The 22453-nt window shown below is 44.2% G+C and overlaps 1 long non-coding RNA gene across 2 annotated transcripts in view; it reads right to left on the bottom strand.

Annotated features, from left to right (window-relative positions):
* Window positions 1–4303: 4303 nt before the first annotated feature.
* Window positions 4304–22453, bottom strand: part of LOC146833804 (uncharacterized) — a 275838-nt gene continuing 257688 nt past the window's right edge. For both annotated transcript variants that reach the window (XR_014960618.1, XR_014960619.1), the window contains one exon: window positions 4304–9755. This is a non-coding gene — a long non-coding RNA (uncharacterized LOC146833804). The remainder of the gene's footprint in view (window positions 9756–22453) is intronic.

Genomic DNA, 22453 nt, shown 5'->3' on the forward strand with positions numbered 1-22453 from the left:
GCTGCGCAATGCTTTCTAGTACAAATACTACTGCACTTGGATGTGCATTTATTTAGCTCTTTCAAGCAACCAGCTAGACACTGCAAAGAAAAGTGTAGCACAGAACCAAAAAATGAAATGACAATGAAAACAAATGAAAATCATTAGAATTCCGGTGGGTTAGATAACTCAATTAAATGGGCTTTCAGAAGCTTTTTTAAACCCACACGGGGTGATGTAATCTGATGAGGACCGGGAAATCATTTCACAGATAATGTACAAAGAGGGTCAACAAACAAAGCTGTATCCAAGGTCATAGAGGTCATGGAATGCAGAGAAGAAATAAAGTAGCTGAGTGAAGAGTTCAAGGGAGAGTATGCAATGAAACTGGAGATCATAAATTGTCTCTGCGATAACTGAATAAAGAGATATTAAAATAAACTGGCGAACATAAATAAGGTGGAGCATATAAGCGGACATGTTTAAACATAAATCAGAGGAACTGAACACTGTAGGAAGTAAAGTTGAGCAAGGTAAGTAGTGATGTGTGCATTTAGGGAAGAGAAAATAAAAGATGACCACAAGCAGATTTAAATCCACAGTAGTTAAGACAGGAAAGTACACGAATTTGAAGCAAAAGATCAAAATAAAGAAAGACTGAAGAAGCAACTGCATTTTACAGATATTGTAGAACTGAAAGTGACAGCTTTTAGAAAAAGAACCAATATGGGAAAGAAAGTTGAACAAAGAATCAAAACAAATTCAAGATAACGAGCTGAAGTAGAAAAAGACAGTGGGCGTAGCAGAAAGAAAACAGCTGAGAGAGATGACTAATGAAATGGGGAGTAAAACAATTTAATCTTTTTGGGCATTATGTTTTAAAAACAGAGCAGACATCCAGGTCTCCACAACAGAGAGACAGACAGGGACTTGAAACTGAAGTTCAGTAGAAAAGAAAGAACATTTGGTAGTAAACTCTTAAAGGCGTGATTAAAACCCAAAAGAGAAAATACAAAATAACAGAATGGAATAACAGACGACAAGTGAGGGTACCAGGACAGAATTTTGAGGACCACCCACAGGGTTTGACTGGGACAGAAAATAGTGCAGAGCACCAAATAAAAAGTGGACCCAAGTAGAAAATCAGACAGTTAAAATAGTGCCCCACATTTGCAAATCTGGACTACTTTTGAACTTGTAAAGACACGCTGTATAAGTGTTTTTCAAGGTATGGGAGACTGCATGCATTTGTGCTTGCTGTAGGCAAGGTTTGGGGTTATATCAGGGACATGACCTGTAAACAACAGCCCAGCAGACAACTAATCAAGCCCACACCCAGACAAAAAACTAGCCCACAAGCTGACCTGACAGACCGCCTTTCTGGCTCTGCCAGATTGTCCAATAGACGCAGCCCAACCCTCAACACCAAAATGTACATGCAAAGTTACACATGTAGAATCCTTACTAGCTACCTAAAACCTGTGATCAGATGGATAAAAGTGAACCCAATCTGGGCAGACCCAATGATGCCTAGTGCAGAAAGAGAATTCAGAAGAGTGGGGTGGTCCGCTGTGTCAAAAGATGCAGCAACATCTAATGGAACTTATTGTGGTGTGTCTGAAACATGAGGTTAGAAACGTGAAATAGAGCAATTTGGTCAAAAACCAGGGAAGAAAACTTGATTGCATAGGGAAACAAACATAGAGGTGGGCGAGGCACTGAAGGCTCGGGCCTGGCTCAAGACACTTGCCTGTCTCTGGACCCTCGAGCCCAAAATGAACCGAGTTTTGCATATTTGCCAGCCCTCCCAATTTAGGGGGTAGCAGTAATCTACCCCTTTTTGGGGGTCTTCCTATGTATACGTCAGCTATGAAAGATGTAAGCACAACCTGTCCCAGTGATTATCAATGACCTGCTAAAAGTTTTTGGTGCCTAATTGGAGCACTTTGGTTTGGGCTTCATCAGAGTTCACAACACCTGCTGCTTCACTGCAGCATTAGCTGGGCTATTGGCATAGGATGTTCTGCTGACCCTACCCTGGATTGTAAGTATGCCGGACTCAAAGCAAGAGGGTAAACATCCCCCGTAGGTATTAGCGTATCCAGTGTGTAATGGGCACTACTGTGGTTTGAATTTCAAACTACAGTAATAATCGGGATGCAGTGGGACACTCAGGTCTCTGGGCCCTGGTGCCACTGCACCTGCTGCAGTAATGGAAGCTATGCTCCTGAAGGTGAACGCTTCAGAGGACGCCTCCAAGCAAACTGGGCATCACTGTAGGGATAGCGTGGTGGACCAATGCATAATGAACTGACGTGTATTTACATTGCAACGAAAAAAGAAAATGCTGCATAAGACTAAACAAGCGCAGTATTTAGCTGGTGGAGCGGCGTTATTGCTTTCACTCCCTGGGCCTCATTTATGAAAAGTGACGCTGGGAAAAAACAGTGATGCATCACTTTTCATAGCGCCATACGTACGACACCATGGTTACGCCGTATTTACAATACGGCGCTACAAGGCACAAGGATTTACAGATACGTCAGGAATTCCGATGTATCTGGTGGTGCAACAATGACACATTGCTGGAGTGTGTCGGAAAACTGACGCAACTCCAGCAATGTGCCATAACCCATGGGCGACTCCTATGTGAAAATACCTGCGTCAATCCGAAGCAGGCGTAACGATTCTGATGCAGTTAAGTCATAGAAGTGGCGTAGTGAAATCTTATGAATTTCACTGCTCTACTTCTACGAGGCTTTTTTACGGGGGAAAGCCCAGCCTGTATAGATTATACCTGACGCAGGTATAATGTAGCGAAGGCCTTTACAAAGTGACGCATCTGCCTGGATGCGTCACTCTGTAAATAGGGTGCAGTATGGCGCATTGATTCCTCCGCCGCAGCATCACAAAAAAGTGACGCAACAAACAGCAGCGCGAGCCCTTCATAGATAAGGGCCCCTGTTCCTAAGAATCCACCACATTGGATCCCTCTTCCCTGTAACGAGAAAGTGAGCAATTCCAGTCCCAGAGGTAACTAAACCTGAAAAGAGAAATGGCTGAAACATGTGTATCGAACGCTGTTCTGCAGGCGCCAGGTGTTTATTTTATAACTGGGTGTGCTGTCTGAAGCGGCTGCCAAGTTTGCAGTCACCACTCCTGGGCCTGAGGCCCGAGGTTTGCCTCGACTGATCATAGCGAAAAAGGCGGAAGGGAAACAGGAAGCCGAAAGCGGTGGGGTGGTTGAAGAATACACGGAAGGGAAAGAAGGCAGCAAAAAAATGCAAAAGACAAAGGAGGAGTATCAAGACTAGGCGAGAAGATAGACGAGGAGCCTGGAAACGAAAGAAAAGAGGAACAGACATCAGAAGTTGCTCCAAATCAAATGCGAGCAATCCAGTCCCGTTTTCACATTGCATTATGGTATTTGTAGTTCTTAATAACTAGTTCTACACACAAAACTACAAGTACAAAACACAATGGAAAACCTGCAAATAGGCTACTTCCATTCAACTTGGAGGGATTTCAAATCAGTTAACTATATTGAGGAACAAAGAGAGAGATGGAGAGAAAGTATAGACGGAATGCAAGAGTGAAATATAGTTAGAGAAAGATAATTAAAAATTGTGAAAGTGAGAGAGAGAAAGGCAGCTAGAGACAGCAGGTCGACCCACCTTGTCTCTGTTCTTGAACAGCAGCAGCTAATACTAGTTGCTTTTCTGTGTGATAATAATGTGCAGAGGCTGGGAGTGATATTTTGTTTTGCTAATGTGTGTCAGTAGCTTCAGTGGGGTTCTCCTGAAACCAGCCTCTTATTAAGTCAGGGGAAGCCAGTGACATTAACATTAGCATTGAGTAATCTGCCTTCCCATGACTTAACTTTCTGATTTTTTTCTAACAACCCTTCTTGTTTCAACATGATTCATTATGCAATATGCGTACTGATTTAGCTCCTCAAAGAATTAACTCAAACCAGTAACATTTGCTGTAATATGGACAAGAAAAAGCGATGCAATGTGAAAACAGGAATCCTGGGATCAATCCTGGCTTTTCCACTTGACCAAATTGTGTGATCCTAGGAAGTCACTGTATTTCAATGAGCCTCCTTTTCTTTCATCATCACATTGCAGAATACTTTGAAATATATCTCTTGCATATGGTTTGCTAAATATATTGTTGCACCATCTAGCCATCTATAATATAGGCCGCATATTTGGGGGGCACATACATGTCTCAGTTCATATTTAAAAACTATCACTTCTAACAAATGCCACTCAATCCAATTATATCATCCAATATTTTAGAAAAACGCGAAATCCACATGTGAAAGAAATACACTTTTTCCAATACTGAAGTCTTTAATATTTTTTTAGATGACATATATTTTCAAAACTCGGCTCGTGCTCAGACTCTTGGAACCAAGCCAGACCCTTGTTTGTTCGATATGATGTTTTTTGCTTTTCTTCAAAACATGATTACATTTATAGCCACGATTGGATTAATACAAACAGTAATGGGGCCGCATCGCATGTCCAGCTTCAGTGACCCCAAACACATACAGTTCGAGTAGGCACATTATTCCCGTCTCCTCTCATCTGTATCAAGGTCACTCTACATCTCGTGGAGAGATTTAGATCATGCTCTGAAAACAAACATATAATCATTCCAAAACCATTTTGTTTTCATCACAAGTTACGAACATTACCAAGTAAATGGTCTGGCAATAAAGTCCCTTTTGTCCCGTGAAAGCCATTTACACAGATGTATGCCTTGATTTAGTCCACAGAGGGTCGAGGCTCCATTTGTGTAGGGATCCGTATCTAGGGCTTCATGTCATCTATCCTTTTTTGTGAAGACAGGAATAAGGTGGCCGCGTATCATTCCATAACTAACTACAACCGGTCGTGATGAGTCAGGTTCACATATATGCGTAGTCCATCCTTCCATCTACCTTTTATTTTTGACTTGTCCATCCTTCCCTCCCTGCTCCCCCTAATTCCCCTCTTCCTCCCAACAACTTTCAACAATTGGAGGCTATCAAGCGATACCTTAACAAAGCTTCGGCAGTGCAGTGTCATGTGCTATTATTCTTTCAGTTTCTCACATTACGTTATGTTACATTACGTTATGTTATGCTATGTTATGATATGTTATGTTATGTGAGGAAAACTTGTAGAGCACACATACTCCCTAGGATTTCTTGGTGAAATCCAGGAGGGCGAGGACAGAGGGCTCAGGCTACTCACAAGCTTGTTTAAACAGCCAGGCCTTCGAAAGCTTCCTGAACCGCAAAAATGTAAGCTGTGTTCTGAATACCAGTAATCTCTCTCTTAAATTGTAGGGACCTTAGGAAGATCCTGTTGAGGACCATAGGAAGATCCTGTTGAGGACCTGAGGAAGATCCTGTTGAGGACCTGAGGAAGATCCTGTTGAGGACCTGAGGAAGATCCTGTTGAGGACCTGAGGAAGATCCCGTTGAGGACCTGAGGAAGATCCTGTTGAGGACCTGAGGAAGATCCTGTTGCGTATATCTTAGAGCCGTTCTGTGGCGGCTGTAAGAGGTTAAGACCAGTGTGTCAATTCTGAAGAAATGCCCCCATAGTGTTTCAAATTTAGGCAGACAGTCATTTTGTGTACGTATTATCTGTTCAAAGGATGCAACCTGATACATCTCATGCATCCAGTCACCTGATATCCGTGACATCTTCCAAAATCTCAGAATCTCTATTTTAGCTACTGTCAGTGAAGTGGCAAATCGGTGACAAATCTGTGGAGCAATCTCCGGGTAAGGCGATGAGTTATGTGAGAGCACTGCAGACCCAACTACCCCTCCCACTACTCTGGAAAAAGCAATCATTATCTTTAAAATGTCCTTCCAGTATCATTCAAATTTTTTGTATCCCCAAACAATATGAACTATATCCGCCATTGGATGTTGGCATCTCCAGCATGTTGAGTCCGGAGACTACTGCTTTAAAGGTGCCCCACAGTTTCAGATATTGTAGTATTTTGGAAGGTTAAAAACCTGTAGGTAGTGTATTAGTTGCTGGTATTTCCAGGAGTGTATGCCGACATCCAAGCAGAGTGGTACTCCATCATGTTCAGACCTGCTGTTAGTTATAATATCTGCTGTGGTTTTGTGCTGCATGAGGGAAGCAGACACTAAGTAAAAGTCTATTCTAGTTCTAGTGCCATAGACATTGGAAATAAAGGTATACTCTTGGGGGGCAGGCTGAAACAGTCGCCGTGGGTCTAATAATGAATTGTCGGCCATTAAAAACCCACAGGAGATGTCTATCCCTGGATCTAGGTATGTTGTGATGTCCCTTTTTAGTCTAACATGGAATCTAAGGCCAGATTCCAGTCCTCACCTAGCACCACTTTGGATATGGACATTGGGATTAGGATTCGGTCTATCTCTTGGAGAAGATGGGATTTGTCAAGTTGGAGCATAGATAGAGCCCAGGATCAAGATAAGATTTGTTAATGGATTTTGGTTTTGATGAGTATATTGTTGCTATCTGGATCATCACAGAAATTAAGCGCTCTTAGTGGTAGGTTTTTGCGTGTCAGAACAGTCATTCCTCCTTTCTGGTATGGATGTGTCATTGTTGCGCCATCTGAGGATGTGGGTACATGATAGGCATTGTATTCCCTCCATACCAAATCCCTTCTAAGTTTTTCACTCTCAGTTTGCAAGAGATGGGTCTCCGCTATTAAAGCTATATCTGGGTGGGTCTGATTGAGAGATTTATCTTTTTATTCGTGATAAGATGGTTAGGTGTGTCTTGTTCTGCATTTAATTATTTAAAGACAGAGTAAATCTATTGTTGTATTGAGGGGTATGTTCGGGACGGTGGGGGATGTGCACAAATGTAGAGGAATCTGAGAGTTACTAAATGTATTTGAGAGGAGAGCACTATGCTGGTTTCCTGAAGTGTTAACTGAACAGAGTTTTTTCCAAGATGGAAGACCCTCTGATATAGGACTGTCATATGTGTCAAGAATAGTGGGCCCTTCTGTATTAGTAGAGGAAGCGGTATTACTGGGGTTATCTCTCTTTCGGGAGTGGACCCTGGTTGTTGATGATCAATCTACTGTTATCAGGTGCGAATGGCAGCTGCTCAATGAGGTGGCCCGCCCTTCGCAACGCCTGCTGTTAGTCTAACGTGTGCTACTCTGGTGGCGGGTTGGAGATATGTTGGATCTCCCATGGGATCGTGCAAATATGTGGTGAAAATGTTCGGGGCAATCTGGTGGTATCCCATACAGTAATATTGGTTCTTGCTCAGCCATAACATGGTCTCCCCTTTAAACTCACTCATCAGTATTTACAGTATTACCATTATCACAACACAACCTTAGTCTTGTCTGGTGCCCCAGCATGACTCAGCGGACACACCACATTCTCAAATGCTTTATCAGTTTATGACTGTGGGGACGTTTGTTTTGCTGTGCCATAACCAATAACCATGTAGAATAGTCAAGCTTATGAGTTCCTCATTTCAGTTTGATTTCAGGGATGACCTAGACTAGACTTCCAACCCCCTTTTTTATGTTTCGGCACTGACACCCAGTTGCTGGTTACTTCTTCCAGTCTATCTCTTTCTTGTCTCACTGACTGGACATCCAGTCATTAGTTGGAGTCTCAGACAGGGCCGGAATGACTACCGGGCGGTTTTTGCTGGGGTGGCAGGGTGGGGTCCAGTTTCACTGCTCAGGGGTTGATTTTATTGCTGGGGAGCTGCTGGCGCTTCTAAATTAACAATGCAAAACAAATAGCTTTAAAGCATACTTTTTAAAACATTTGTTTTGCATTGTTTATTAAGGAAAGCCCAGTAGCCAGTCCGGCCCTGGTCCCAGACGTTGTTGGGTGTGCCAGTGAAGGGATCGTCACCATGTAGGATTGTTCAATATTATCCAGGAATTGTTCTAGTTAACCTGGATCATCTAATTATTTAGTGCGACCATCCTAATAGATTAGCATTGCTACAGAGTCTAAAAACCCATAGTGGATGTTAAGTTGTTTAGCCGGGACCGGAGAGACAGAAAGTGCATTCGTTTTTGCATAGTCTCAAGAGTGAGAACTTGATTCACAGGGCTCTTATGACCCTAAAAAATAAGGCCCTTGATTTTTGGCCAACTTGATAACCTCATGTGTTTGTTGATGACGTTTAGAAGCAGATTATAACGTGTATTGGAGAGTCTGTATCTGGGTGGGCCATAGATCTGATCCTGTGGGCTCTTGTAGTTCTAATGGCGGGTTGAAGTCTAGTTTGGTGATTTCTCGTATGAACTGCAGGATGAAGGCCATGATGTTGTTTCCTTCCACCTTTTCTAGTATACCTGAGAGGTGTAAGTTGTCACATCTGTTTCTGTCTTCTAGTTCTGTTATTTTAGCCTGCATGTAACAATGATCCTTTTTGCTGTCTATGGTGTTCAAAGTAGTGTGCTCAATAATTGTTTACATGTTCTCTATCGAGAAGATGCATATGTTGAAGGTCAAGAGTACTGATCTGATGGAAGTAAGCTCAGATGTGTTCTTAGATGTGTTGTCCTCCATCACAGATATTGAGAATTTCAGCCCCAACATTCCATTTTGGATGACTTCTAAAGTAACATCTTGTGCCATCTTGCCCTGATATTTTGAGGCTTTTTGTGATTTCCCAGTGGCTGATTTCATCATCAGGGGGATGGGTAAATGGGTAAATGGTTCCTCAAGGGTGTCTCCTTCCTTCCTTCTTCTTGTGAATTGACTATGATTGGTATATGTGTCCCATTCCTAGGAAGTTTCTTGTTGGAGGGTTTATCAAGTAATTTCTTACCCCACCGTTCTATAAGCAATGCTGTTTAGTGATTGAGGTTGTGGCATACTCAGTGATGGAGTCTGGGCAATGCAGCATGACTTTTATTCAGATGGTGAGGGCCATAAGGGTGCATGGAGTCAAACCTCTGAAACGGCCAGTACTAAAATGAGCCGGAAGTAATGGCATTCCACTGGTGCTTCCAATGAGTGGGCGTAATTCTCTGTTTGGTGGTCTCGTGTTTGATCTGAGCATTTCAGCAGGGGTTTTCTAAGAGGGTAGAATGAAGGTCAGTTGCTTGAACAGGACCCTGTTGTCAGTTGACTTATCTTGCAATTATCTCAAAATGTTTGGCTAGATTAGAGGCTATGCGCTGAGAGCTATTTATTCCAGCGACAGGTATTCAGTTGTGTCTTGTGTAGTAGGGAGACAAGCCTAAGCTTTTCAGATGGCCAAAAAATACTGTTCTATATGATAGAGCTCCATTAACAAGTGCCCCCCGTTGTTGATCCCTATAGATGGCAGGGCACTAGTCCTCTTTTTACAACCACGGGTCACTGTTAGACCTGGTCTGTTCACTGCTCCTGGCCCACATCAAGCCCCCTGGCTCTCGCTCACATCTCTGAGCAGGGAACTCTGGAGGTAGATTTTTTTCTAGCCTGTTTCCTGGCAACATGTTTTCCTGGGGTCCTTTACTCCCCTTCTGCTCTGTTCTGCAAGCCACTTTCCAGCACTCCGCTGTGCTGCTTCACTCTATATCTGTGTCGGTAGTCAGGTGAATCGGATCATCAAATGCTCTGAGTGTTCCACAGACCTAGGCGATCTTTATCACAGTTTTCACAGTCTGATGCCTTTATTTTGATTGATGAAAAGGTCGGTCTGTGTGGAGCTTCGCAGAGGCACTGCCATCTTCTTCAGCAGCTAGCTCCACCCCCATCAGCTCTCCATATTAAGTTTCAGCTTCATATACTTCTAGAAAAAAGGTGATGAGAGGGAATAAAGGAGGTTAGCTGAGAAATACAGTATAATGAAGAACTGATGACAAATAAAGAAGAATGAACATAGTGTGGAAATTAGAAAGATCAAAAAATTCAAGTGAAGTCTTTTTAAGAAGTGAAAAAACAATAGTAGAGTTCTGAGACTTAGGGAAACACAATTCGTGAATAAAGCATTTAATCTAAAGAGATGAGAGAGAAGATGTAAAGAAAATCATAAAAGAGGATGGCACAGGACCAGGCTTGGCATGAGGCAAAAAAGTTAGAATTTCCTTCCATGGAGATCAGGCAAAAACAATCCAAGAGTGGCGAAGGTGGAGTTGAGGTACAGAACCGGTGGCTGAGGGAGTGGAGATTCCCCATGAATGCCAGGGCAGAGATGTCCTATACTCACTCAATGGAGCAAAGATTTATGAAGCTGGCATATCTTTCTATTGGCCCTGGGCTTCTGCCAATGCCCCAGAACTAGAGGGATAGTGCCCAACAAGAGCATCCTGTTTGAATTCACGTCGAACTTTGAAAGTAGCTCTGCAGTCTCACTCAGTAAAGGCATCTGAGTTAGGACTTCATGTTGCTGTTGCCCTGTGAAAGCTGGGAAAATCAGAAGTCCCACTGATTAAGATCAATTTGAAGGATGGCTCAAACAATATCAACTGCCTAGGAGGCACAAGGAGCTACAGTCCAGCTGTCATTGCCACAATAACAACAGCTACATCGACAGAGGGTCTATGACAGCTTGGACCACTGGAAGAACTGCACCTATTCATTACATGAGCTGTCACACTTTGTGAGAAGCAGTAAAGGAACACAAGTATTGTCACTTTCGCCTCAGGTCACTATGGTGGATCATGTTAGCTGAGTCTGGGAACTCTCATTCTATAGCCATTTGAACCACTTGTTTACGGCTTGATGTCCTAAACAAATTGCGCTTACTCCAGTTTATGGAAGGTACGTACCACGGGTAAAAGTCACCTGTCACGTGGGTGCCCCTGCCAGAGGAAAATTGTGACTACGATTACCTGTCTATGAGATACTGGCTGTAGGTCAAGGGAAAGCCATAGGCAATCTGGATCCCACAAGGATAACGCAAAGATGTACGTTTTGTACTTTTCTGCTAAAGTGAGGCGAACTAGGCTTCAGGTATCCTACTATGCCCCTTCGCTCATTCACAGATGACTCAAGTCACACAAGCCACCGTCCCTCATATTTTTCTCGGCTGAAATCCTGCAGCAACTTATGACCAATCTCCATGGTAGGCGTGTGCTAAACTGAAAATTCCCTACATGCCAGCTGTAGTAACTACTGAGACTCTCTACTTCTCTGAGGCACCAGAGGCCAGATTAGCATAGGTGTGACGTTTGTGAGCAGGTTGACAATATAATTTATGAGGTAATGATAGCGGTCGAGGCTTCACCCCAGGAACCAGTCAGAATTCTCCCCCTCAGGCCCGAGGAGGTCTAGTACCAGTGAGAATGTGTACACATTGTACATGTACAGCTGAGGAATGCTTGGAAGGTGATGATTCATGGACAAATACAGGAGGAGCTCTGAAAGCAGACATACAGACAGAAGGAGATTATGAAGTATAATGGATTGTTCACCCTATGTAAGCAAAGATCCATGTCTCTAGGAAGACCTGAAAAGGAGCTAAAGAGGTCCCACTGAGCATTAAAATACAATTATGTATTGTCTGGTCTTGTTAAAAATGCTCTCAGAAGTAACAGTGCGCTGACATGGTAAATAAATAAATAAAGCTCTTTGCAGTACACGCCTCCTCCTACTCATCTGGCCAGGCTAGAGCAGCTGTCAGCATCTTATGATGGTGAGGAGATTGTAATTACATTGTATTGTAATTGCATTTACACAGCGCTTACTACCCCTGACGAGGTGTCAAAGCACTTTTTCGGCGAGTAGCACGCTACTCCAGAACCCATAAAGGATTAGTGGTGAATTAGTATAGTAAAAATATGAAAGTAATTTGAGTGGTGGATAGGTTAGTCAGTTATTTGGATTGAGAAGGATAGTGGCGGGATAGAAGAGGGAAAAAGGTTTGCATTTAGGAGATGGAGCCACATGTGTGGCAAAAAATACAGAGTTGGTACAAATCGATCACTTGCGACACCAACATTAAATCTATCCATTAGCATCCAGGGTTTGATTTTTGGGACCTACCCCATTAATAAAGAAGCATTGGCAAGCCCAAACAATGTGGAGTTGTCTGCCAGCCTTTTGTTTTTGTAAATGGTTGCTTTGATTTGCATTGATTTTTATAAAACATTGTGATGACGGCTCCCGAACCCTTGCCAATGTTTAAAAAAAATGGAAATAAACAAAAATATCTTTTGGTCTGACAAAAAGCAAATATTTCCACAGTCCCTGACACTGAAGGAAACCACTTTGTGTGCAGATGTGTTCCTTGAGAAAGGCCAGAATGATGGCACTTTCTGTGGAGTCAGCCAATGACTGAAGTAGGCTCACCCCTTACCCCCGCTGCATGCTGGAGTGGGCAGAAGAAACTCGGTCACTGCTTACAAAATCTCATCAAAACGAATTATCAACCCGTCAAAACCAAATCACTGCAACTGACACCCAAAGACTGTTATTTTAGCCTTTGAAGTGCAACCTTGTGACTGCCACTCTGTTTCGGTCTGTAACGATGGAGAGATCCTTAGATTTGCCTTTGATTGCACCAGGAGTCTTCCAGGAGGTTTACAAACATCTTCCATTCACTAACAAGAGCAACAGGCTTCAATATCAACTATAATTTGAAAACTTAGCGATTAGAAGCCTTATTACCTTTCCTGATTTTGTTTGTAGACTTGTTTGCTCATGTGTATTAAATTCATTTTCTTTTTCAATGTATAGAAATGGCAACTAAGTCTCTAACCTCACACCAACTCGCTTGAATGAGCCTTGGCTGCTCCACCTACCCTGCAAGAGTCAAGCGCTGCAGGAGAGTACAAAGTCACCTAGTTGGAGTGCATCAATCCTTACGGTCCGAAGACACCAGTGGCAAATTACCTCAAATTGTTACCGATGGGATCAAGTACTGCCTGGCTGCCTTGGCATCCAAGGAAAAGGCCTTACAGCGAGGCTGGAGGTGACATCATTATGACATTGAAAGCAGGCCATGCGCAGTTCCTTTTCTGCCTGGCAACCATGCAGGGCTTCCTGCTGAAAGGTCCCCCTGGGGGAAACCTCCAGTCCCTTGGGATTCCACTAGACTTTCCCCTGAACTGCCATACACAAAGTGTGGGGAAAGGGAGATAGAAGGGTTACCATCAGCTCTGAGCTGGTGGAACCCACCACTACTACATCACCATCCTCCTGCCACTCAAGGGCAGGGTCGGACTGTGACAGAAAATAAAAGTGGGCCCCATTCGTGAATTAGATATCTAAAAAAAGTGGCTCATGTTTGCAAATTGGAGTTGTTTTGAGCTTGTAAATGAACACTGCCTAAGTGTTTTTGCAAGGCATGGAGTACTGTATGGATTTCATCTTGCTGCGGGCAATGTTTGTCTTAACATCAGGGAAATCAACAGTAAAAACCGGTCCAGCAGACCATAGCACAGGCCCACAAACAGCCAGAAAATCAACCCTCACACTGACCTGTCAGACCAAACCATCGGGAACTACCTAATTGCCCTATAGGCCAAATCGATCATGTTCTAAGACAGACAAAATTCAGGTGGTGATTACAATAGCCTGATCTCACTTGGCGGGAATTTGGCAGACACTGGCAGAGCCACAGCCACCATCTGATTAACGCTTTCCCCGCCAGCCCCACTGTTTGCTAATTGGTCGCTGAGTGGCAAGTGGCTTTATCATTGGTAGAGGTACAATAACACCCCCAGCCACCATAGTGCAAATCAGTGCCTCTATACCTAATGTAAATATGCATAAGTTGAAATATGCACTAAGGGCGTGGTAGGTTAAGGTCTCAGTTCTTACCACGCGCAAGCATGTACCATCATCTGATCAACCCCTCCCCTCCTTAACCACCTCCCTCCCACCAACCCCTGGTTTACAAATAAAAATGACAAACTAAACCACCGAAACAGGTGCACACATAAATCATCTACTCCCGGCCTGCTGCAATGCCAGCTGAGGGACTGAACTGAGACACCACTGATGCACCTTGCAGCTTGCCACAGAGAGCACAGCTGGCTACTAAAGCCATATATTATTCATTCATGATATGTTCATTTTTAGCTTTCCTGCACGTGTCTTTCTCCATCTAATGGGATCACACTCGTTTGCAAGAGATAAGCATCTCGAATCCTGGTAACGCGTTTTCATAGCAATAATTTATGCAGGTAAGATGCACACTCAGCACGTCTTCTGGATTTCACGTGTTTTCTTTTTTTGGGTGGATGGAGGGGGGGGAGAAACCGCTGCTGACATTCAAGGACTTTTTTATGCAAGCTGCACTCTCCCCCGAGGCTAGCCAGCACTGCCATACTTATCAGCACACCACAGTGTAAATCTAAAATTATCACCAACCAAACGCGACCGCAAACACGTCTAAAGGGAGTTACTACACTCAGTCCTGTTCTCTCGCCTCAGCATGTGCATGTTCTCGCTATTTGCTCCACTGATCTAAATGTGTGATTGTGTGTTGACGTTGTTAAGAAAAACTACCATGAGTGGCAGATAGTGGAAACGAGGTGCAGGGAACGTGCAAAGAAGTTAGAACTCGTTTGTCTAGTTTTCTTATCGCCAACTTTGTCAATATACAACTTCTCAAGGTACTGAGCTAAAGTACACTCTCTGCCCGTCAAATGACTTTAAGCTACTTGACAGACAGAAGGAATACGTAAAGACAAACCATTAGAGGCGCAGCTACAGCTTGTGGCGCCCGGGGCTGTCCCTCAGATTGCCGCCCCTGGGGGGGGGGGAGGGGGGAGCTGGGAAAAAGGACGGCGAGCACTTGAGAGGTCAGAGAGACACGTAGTATCGCCGCTAATAGTTACCTCGATCATGCAAGGTACATGCACAAACATGACGCGGTCCAAGGCTACACAGTTGAATACACCAGTGTCCGGCAGTACAAAAGAGAAAACACAGACTGCATGATCTATCTGGGGACTCAGAAAAACCGCACGCCAATGGTGCCAAGTCTAACATGTGTCCCCTCCAGCTGAAATGTGGGGAGAACTACTCACCCTCTTGGGAGTTCTCTTCCGAAGGCAGAAAAATCTGGACAGACCATCAGCATTGGCGTGTTCTGTACCAGGGCGGTGTTCCAAGATGAAGTCCATCCCCTGTAGGGAAATGGACCACCTCAACAGCTTTGGATTCTCACCCCTCATCTGCATCAATCATCTGAGGGGCCTGTGGTCTGTCTGAACCCGGAAGTGAGTCTCAAACAAGTATGGGCTCAACTTCTTCAGTGCCCTGACCACAGCAAATGCCTCCCGCTCAATCGCACTCCACCTCTGTTCCCGTGGAAGCAACCTCCTACTAATGAAGGCTACAGGTTGGTCTAGGCCCTCCTCATTCATCTGTGAAAGCACAGCCCCCACACCATGCTCTGAAGCATCTGTCTGCACAATGAATTCTCTTGAGAAGTTGGGAGCCTGAAGCACGGGCGCCATGCACATGGCAGATTTCAGAGCATCGAAAGCTTTCTGGCAGGTGTCAGTCCAGTTCACTTTTTTGGGCTGTTTCCTGGAAGTCAGCTTTGTCAAGGGTGCAACAATGCTGCCATACCCGTTGACAAACCTCCTGTAATACCCTGTGAGTCCTAAAAAGGCTCTCTCCTCTGTCTGGGTGTTGGGGGGTTCCCAAGCCAGAATGGTATTAATTTTGGGCTGTAGGGGCGCCACCTGGCCGCTCCCCACCTGGTGTCCCAAAAGCAGATCATACAATATATAGATGACATTCTCTTTTCTAGCGAAAATATACAGTCACATGCAGAACGTCTGCACCAAGTTCTTCAGGCTATTCAGAAGGGATGTTTGAAGGTGAACCCCAAAAAGGCACAGATTGTGCAGACACAGGTAACATTCTTAGGGTTAGAAATATTCCCTGAGGGAAAGCACATAGGTCAAAGCAGACTAGGGATGATACAACCTAAGTCCCTTCCAAATAACATGCACTCATTACAGAGCCTTTTAGGAGTTATTGGATTCTCGAGATCCTTCACCTCAATTTTTGCTGAGATTGCAGCCCGCTTGTTCGATTTGCTAAGATACTGAGACTGGAACTGGACAGTGAAAACATTGCCGGGGGCACTTGTTGAGGCCCCTTCATAGGAAAGCCTAGACATCACATTGCCATTCTATATTTGGCCGATGGTCACAGACAATTCAATTGCATGCATTCTGTCCAGATGTATTGAAACAAACACATCCGTGTAGCTTTTGCCTCTCAGTTGATGAAAATGGCTGAAGTGAAATACTCTTTGTGAAAAAACAGTGTTGCATATGTACTGGGCAATCTAGACATTCCAGTGCATGATTACAGGATCAGACATCATCAAAACACACCATACACTCACTGCTGAAGGTGTTGCTTAATGGTGTGAGCAGCTAAATGGATAGCAGTCCTTAGCAATAACTCCATACATACAGAACATTATCTACCCAATGACCCCAATTGGCAAGAATACCCATTGTGGGCCAGACACATGAGTGTGTCATTGAAGCAAAAGGAGACACTATACCCAGTGTTTAGAAACCTCCCTTAAGATAAAGTTCATATTGTCAAGGAGGTGCTGGAGTGTATGTTCAATATCCTAGTGCACCAAATGGGACTGCACACACAATTCAGAGACACGCTGGTAACAGATCAGGGCAACTTGCAGAAGTGGTAGCAATGCTACTACCCCTAGAACATGAAGCCCAGCATTACCAGTGTGTGCTATGATTGATGTCATTGTTGCTTCTGACTTTGTTTTCCGAGGGTGTGTGTTATACCTGAATCGGTGGAAACAAAACAACTTTAGAGGAACAGATGGTCCTACTGTGAAATTTTCAGATTTATGGCAGACAAGTGATGCCTTAACTTGTTTGCTTATACAAGAAAACATGGTAAAAATCAGGGCACACAAGAAAACAGGCCCCTTTACAATAGGTAATGCGTGTGCTGACTGATCAGCTAGCAAAGGGAGCATACCTCTAAAATGCCCCTATATTCATAGAACAACAACGTACACATGTGACACCTGTGACACGTTCCCAGGCAGCATCAGACCAGACGATACATGACAGCTTTCAACATCTCCGGACTGCACAAAACAAAACGATTCAGTCCTGAGGCCCATGTCAGACCAATGTGCCACTACGCAAGAGCTAAAACAAATACCTGGGTTTGGGTCTTGCTTTTTGGCACATGGAATAATATGGTGAAAAAAGGATTCCTTTGTACTGTATATAAGGAAGACGCTGCTATGACGATGTCCAATGGGGATTGAAAGATCTGCAAAATGTCGTACCCAGCATAGAATACAAAACATTTTATTAAATGTGGATTAATTACTTGCCTTTTTGAATACCTCGATAGATTCCAGTGGAGTCTGCAGGAGCGTTGTGAACGCCAGCGCCATCATTCAATTTGCGGCACCACCATCAAAACGGCCAGTACCGAGGCGTGCACCTTCCTCAAAACTCCCGGCACGCTCCAGCAGCAGGATGTGACGTCCGCAGCAGTTCCGACCGTGCGCTTCTTGCACTAAAAAAACTGGAGCCGCGCGTGTGCCGCACTAGTGGCCCGTTGCGGCGGCCTTTATAATTTATTTGGGGACACTGACTTAGTGAGTGTCCCCCAAAAAATTATAAAGGCCGTCGAAATGGGCCACCAGTGCCGCGCGGCCGCCGCCCCCTAAATAGTGCCGCCTGGGGCGGTCCGCCCCCACTGCCCCCCCCCCAGCTACGCCACTGCAAACCATCATGTGTTCATCCTATCTGCCTTTTCATTGGCACAAAAGATGCGAATAGACAGCGCGCCCATATTTCGTCCAGTGTTTAATTCGTGCTGGTGGTTGCTGGTGGTGGACACGGGGACTTATTTTTGAGGACCGGGACTTGTTTTTCACCTTCAGACTTTGACCCAGAGAATTGGAGAGAAAGGTAAAAAAAGGAGGAGAAAGGTAGGAAAACAGTGAAAGGGGAAAGCAGGGATGAACGAGAACCTGTAAGAGTGAGGCAAAGAGACAGGAAGCGTAGGGTGCTGGAAGAAAGAGGCGTGAGGTGGAGTCAAAACTAGACAGTCTTGGTATTCGGTCACTAGCTTTCAGAAGCACCAATGGTAGGATCCCAGGAAACAACTTTGGGTCATTGTACTTTTTTTTTTTTTTTTTACAAATTAAGCACTGCTTCCTTCACTACGAGGCATCTGGCCAGTCCTCTGGCAGATGTAAGCTTAGCTGGTTTGACCCCCCAGCCCTCCCTATTACATTTCTGAAAGATTCAGCTCATCCCAAAAATGGCTATGTTCAACTTAAGCCCCACTTCTTCTGCACCAGATCTAAGTTAGGCCATGCCCCAAACACTGACGGAGAAAATCTAGGCCCAGAACACACCATCACCAGTGCTGCCTTTTTTTGTGTGCAGTTTTATATAGCGTGAGCTCGGCCCGAAGGTATTGGATCGTTTTACATGAGCACCAGTAACGTTCCACAAGGACACATTTATTTTTGGTATGTACGGCGAGATTAAGTGATTTGCCTAGAATCACAGGATGTTGTGCTGATGCCGAGACTGGAACCTGGTTCCCCAGCACCAAGGTCGACAGCTCTGGTCGTGAAGCAATCCCAGGACTACGCCATCTTGGAGGACCCCATTTATACTCTCATCATACCTCCTCACACTTATGGCCCAGCAGGGACGTAGTGAACCACCTGCTTTGGCATCTACAGCAGGCCTGGGGCTCTTTATGAGCCTTTTCTGTCTGCACCTCGCAGACAAAATCTCATAAATAACGCAATGAATAAATACAACGTCAATAGAAGAGCAAGCGGGAGCAAGGAAACACAAAACATGGGTAAATAGACAAGGGGAGGAAGGGATATTGAATAAAAGGATGGGTGAAAGGAAGAAGGGATGAGTAGGTGGATGATCGAGTGGGTGAATGAATGTGTGCATAGATGGATGAATATCTGAAAGAATGAGTGAATGGTAGGTGGATGGACAGGTCAAAGGATGGTCCAGTGGATGGATGGATGGGTGAATCAATGGATAAGTGGGTGTACGTATGAAAGGATGGTGGATGGATGGATGAGTAGGGTGGAAGGTTGAGCAAATGGCAGGCAGAGTGGACGAAGGAGTGAAAGGATGGATCGAGAGTGGATGGAAGGATGGGGGATGGATGGATGGATGGCTGGATGGCAGAGTGAATGAATGGATGGATGGCAGAGCGGATGGATGGATCAGTGAATGGCAGAGTGGATGGATTGATGGAATGGGAAAAGATTGAATTATGCATGAAAAAATGAATGGATATAAGAATGTAAAGGTGAAATAGTGGATATCAGCAGGTGGATAGAAGGGTGGAATGGCGAATAGATAGGTGTGTGGATGGAAGAGACAGGAGAGCTCTTCTAGGGAATGGTAAGCTCACTTGCATTTGCTTATTGTGTGCCATCAGAGTTTTCATTCCTAAGTGGGGGGTATGACATTTTCTGGCTACACCCTTGTGGCCCAGCCTCTTTTAGAGGTGTCCTTCAAAATGCCGAATATATTTGGCACCAATGACCTTAGGTGAGAATGTGTTCCTCACCTAGTTGACCTGATTGCTGCTCAGTTTATTGATTCGTCAATGACAACATTCCTGAATATCCTCCTGGCCAGTTACTACATGCTTCTTAACACAATGTGGCTTCTGCCTGCCAAGTATTGCTATAATGTTCCTGGGCTGAACCTTCTAATTATAACTTAATGGGCTTCACAATGAGTACATCAAGCATCTAATCTCCACCTGCATCACACAACAACCTCCTAAGGTAAGAGTCGATTGTCTACTGCTCACCAAAAACCCACCAAGATGATCCCTCCTCAGCAGAAGCCCTGGGCTCAGCTCTGCACCTGATGTTCACTTTCAAGTGCTCGGTCATCTTGGGTGGTTTTAACATCTGAGCGAATCACCTCAAAAACATATATTTATTTTATTTTAACAGCTTAAAGGAAAAGGAAGTGGGGTGTAGGCATTAGCAAGCTGAAAAAGAGATTCAGCAGTGAGCGTTGAGCAGAGGGGTGCCACCTCCTGAGAGTGGTCATCGCCTGTGGTACGGGTCCAACCAGTCAAGTGACTATCCTAGGGAGGTGTATTGTGTAACAGGTCTCCTATGCATAAAAACACTAGAAGAAACTCATCAGTGCTGCAAGAAGCATTCGGATGTTTGCCTGGACCTCACAGAATGTCATAGCTGGGATGTACTGGAGAGTGGGAAAGAAAGGGAGGGGAAGCGCCACTGGATAGTGGATACACCAGGAAAAGAAGCAAGAAAGGAGGCCATGTGAGGGTTTGGAGCGACCAGGTATAGGAGGGTATTGGAAATATGTTTCATATTTGTATTATTATTATTAGTAGTAGTAGTAGTAGTATTAGTAGTAGTAGCAGTAGGAGTAACAGTAATATTATTATCATTATTAATATTTTTTAAAATTTTACTTATTTATTTATTTTTATAAGAACAAAACTGATAAGGTCATCGGTGCAGCAAAACAGCGTATGACATAAGAACCAAGCAAGTCATGAGCGATCACATAGTACTCACAGAGACCATTGAAAGTGTAGCAATGATACAAAGGCACAGAAGGCATAGCATAACAACCCAATATTTAATAATTTTATGGAGGTACAAGTTATACATAATCAGAGTGATAGAACCCGTGCAATGGAATGCCAGGCAAAGATAGAGCAGAGGGAAAACATAGCAATCAATCAAGATTGAATTTTGACAAGTAGTAGCGCACGGGAGCGCAATTATTCTGGGGACGAGCAGTCAGCAGCAGTGTTGTAGAGTAAGTTACGGACCAATATTCGCACAGTGACATGTCCTTTAGCAAATCACGAAATGTTGGCGCCCGCCGGTCACCCCAATGCATTGCCACCCTGCGCCTACCCAACAGTAGACCCATGGCTGTAAACTTCCAAATTGTTTTTGGTACCTCTTTTACGCAACCCAACAGAGCCACCATGGGAACAAAGGGGGAGGAATTCTCAGTCATGGCATTCAGGGCTGCAGTGACATGAGACCAAAACGATGCCACCTCCGGGCAGGACCACGCCAGGTGAAAAAATTCCACCCCCCAGGTGCCGCAGAGCCTACGCCTGGTATCTTCAGTGTGACAGTAGCAAGCAATATCTGTGGGTGAGAGATAGTGTATAAGACGGTGTCTACCATTAGGGGACACATCCCTTGGCTGTTGACAACAATATTGCCACTGGTCATCTGCTATCTCATGCCCAAAATCCCTCCCCCATGCCATCCAGGCCTTGGGGAGCTCTGTAGTTATATTATCCATCACTGCAGCATACAGTCTTGAGATAAGCCTGCATGGATGTGGGCTAGACAGCAGTACCATCAGGACGGGCCATACGGGGGTTCCTCCGGGAACATAGGATAAAGGTAATGGACAATACGTGAAGTCCTGCCATATACCCAAACATCCATTGGTGTAGCAGGCAAATCGCCCATAAATTCACGGTATGATTTAAACTCATGGTCTTGAAACAAATCACTTAGTGTTTTGATATTTCTTTTAGCAAGAAGCAGTGGTAGCTCCGGGGCATTGCAAGATTGTGACCAACAGCAACATTTAATGGGCAGTTGAGGTGAGTACGGGACAGGAACGTCACAAAGCGAGGAGAGTCTGTTCCAGGCCCACACAGTACATCCAACAGTGTGGATTTTCTCAGAGGGTCGTGAAAGTGACTCAAAAGGGGCAGCAAAAAGTGGAATGGGAGAAATCATACCTCGTTCTCAGACAACATGTGGGGAAGACCTACTGTTATGGAACCAGTGAAAATGAATTGCACCTGCGCCACCAGATAGTATACTTCGAAGTTAGGGCTTGCAAAGCCCCCTTGTGGTATGGGAGCTGTAACACATGCCTGTAGGAAGCTGGCTCTGTATATACTTTACCAACGTGAGGTATAGTGTGCACAGAGTCCAGTGGAACCCAAAAGGTAGACAGAGGTAAAATAGATAGCACCTCACTCTCTATTTGGGGTAGTGTGGTCAAGCAGTAAGGCTTTGTCAGAGGACAGCGTTAAGCATTTGTTGTGCACACTCATTCTTCAAATGAATTCACACACTCAAAGACTGAACTTTTGTATACAAATATTCTTTTCGTTATTTCATTCTCTAGAACCAAGCAAGTTTGGCACAGGTAAGTGATAAATACTTTGCAGTAAATATGCAGTTGTAGTACAGTTTGGATTGCAAGTGTAAATGTACTTTGATTTGATTACAGTAGTGTTACTGATAATGTGCTGCTTTTCAGAATACAGTACATATACTTTTAGTAAAATATCAAGTAAGTTACTTTTCAGATTACTTTTCTTACACAGTGCAGTATGCCTGGATCCTGCACTGGGACATCTCCTCTAAACAGGTAAGTAAAAGCATTTTGGTTATTTAGTTACAGTGTAAAGGATTTCTTAGATTTTCCAATTCCACACTTAGAAACTTTGCATGGAAAAACAGTCAATGTTATCCTGTGGAGGAAA

The sequence above is a fragment of the Triturus cristatus genome, chromosome 4_2 (genome assembly GCF_964204655.1).
Source record: "Triturus cristatus chromosome 4_2, aTriCri1.1, whole genome shotgun sequence".
In the NCBI taxonomy this organism is placed as follows: domain Eukaryota; kingdom Metazoa; phylum Chordata; class Amphibia; order Caudata; family Salamandridae; genus Triturus; species Triturus cristatus.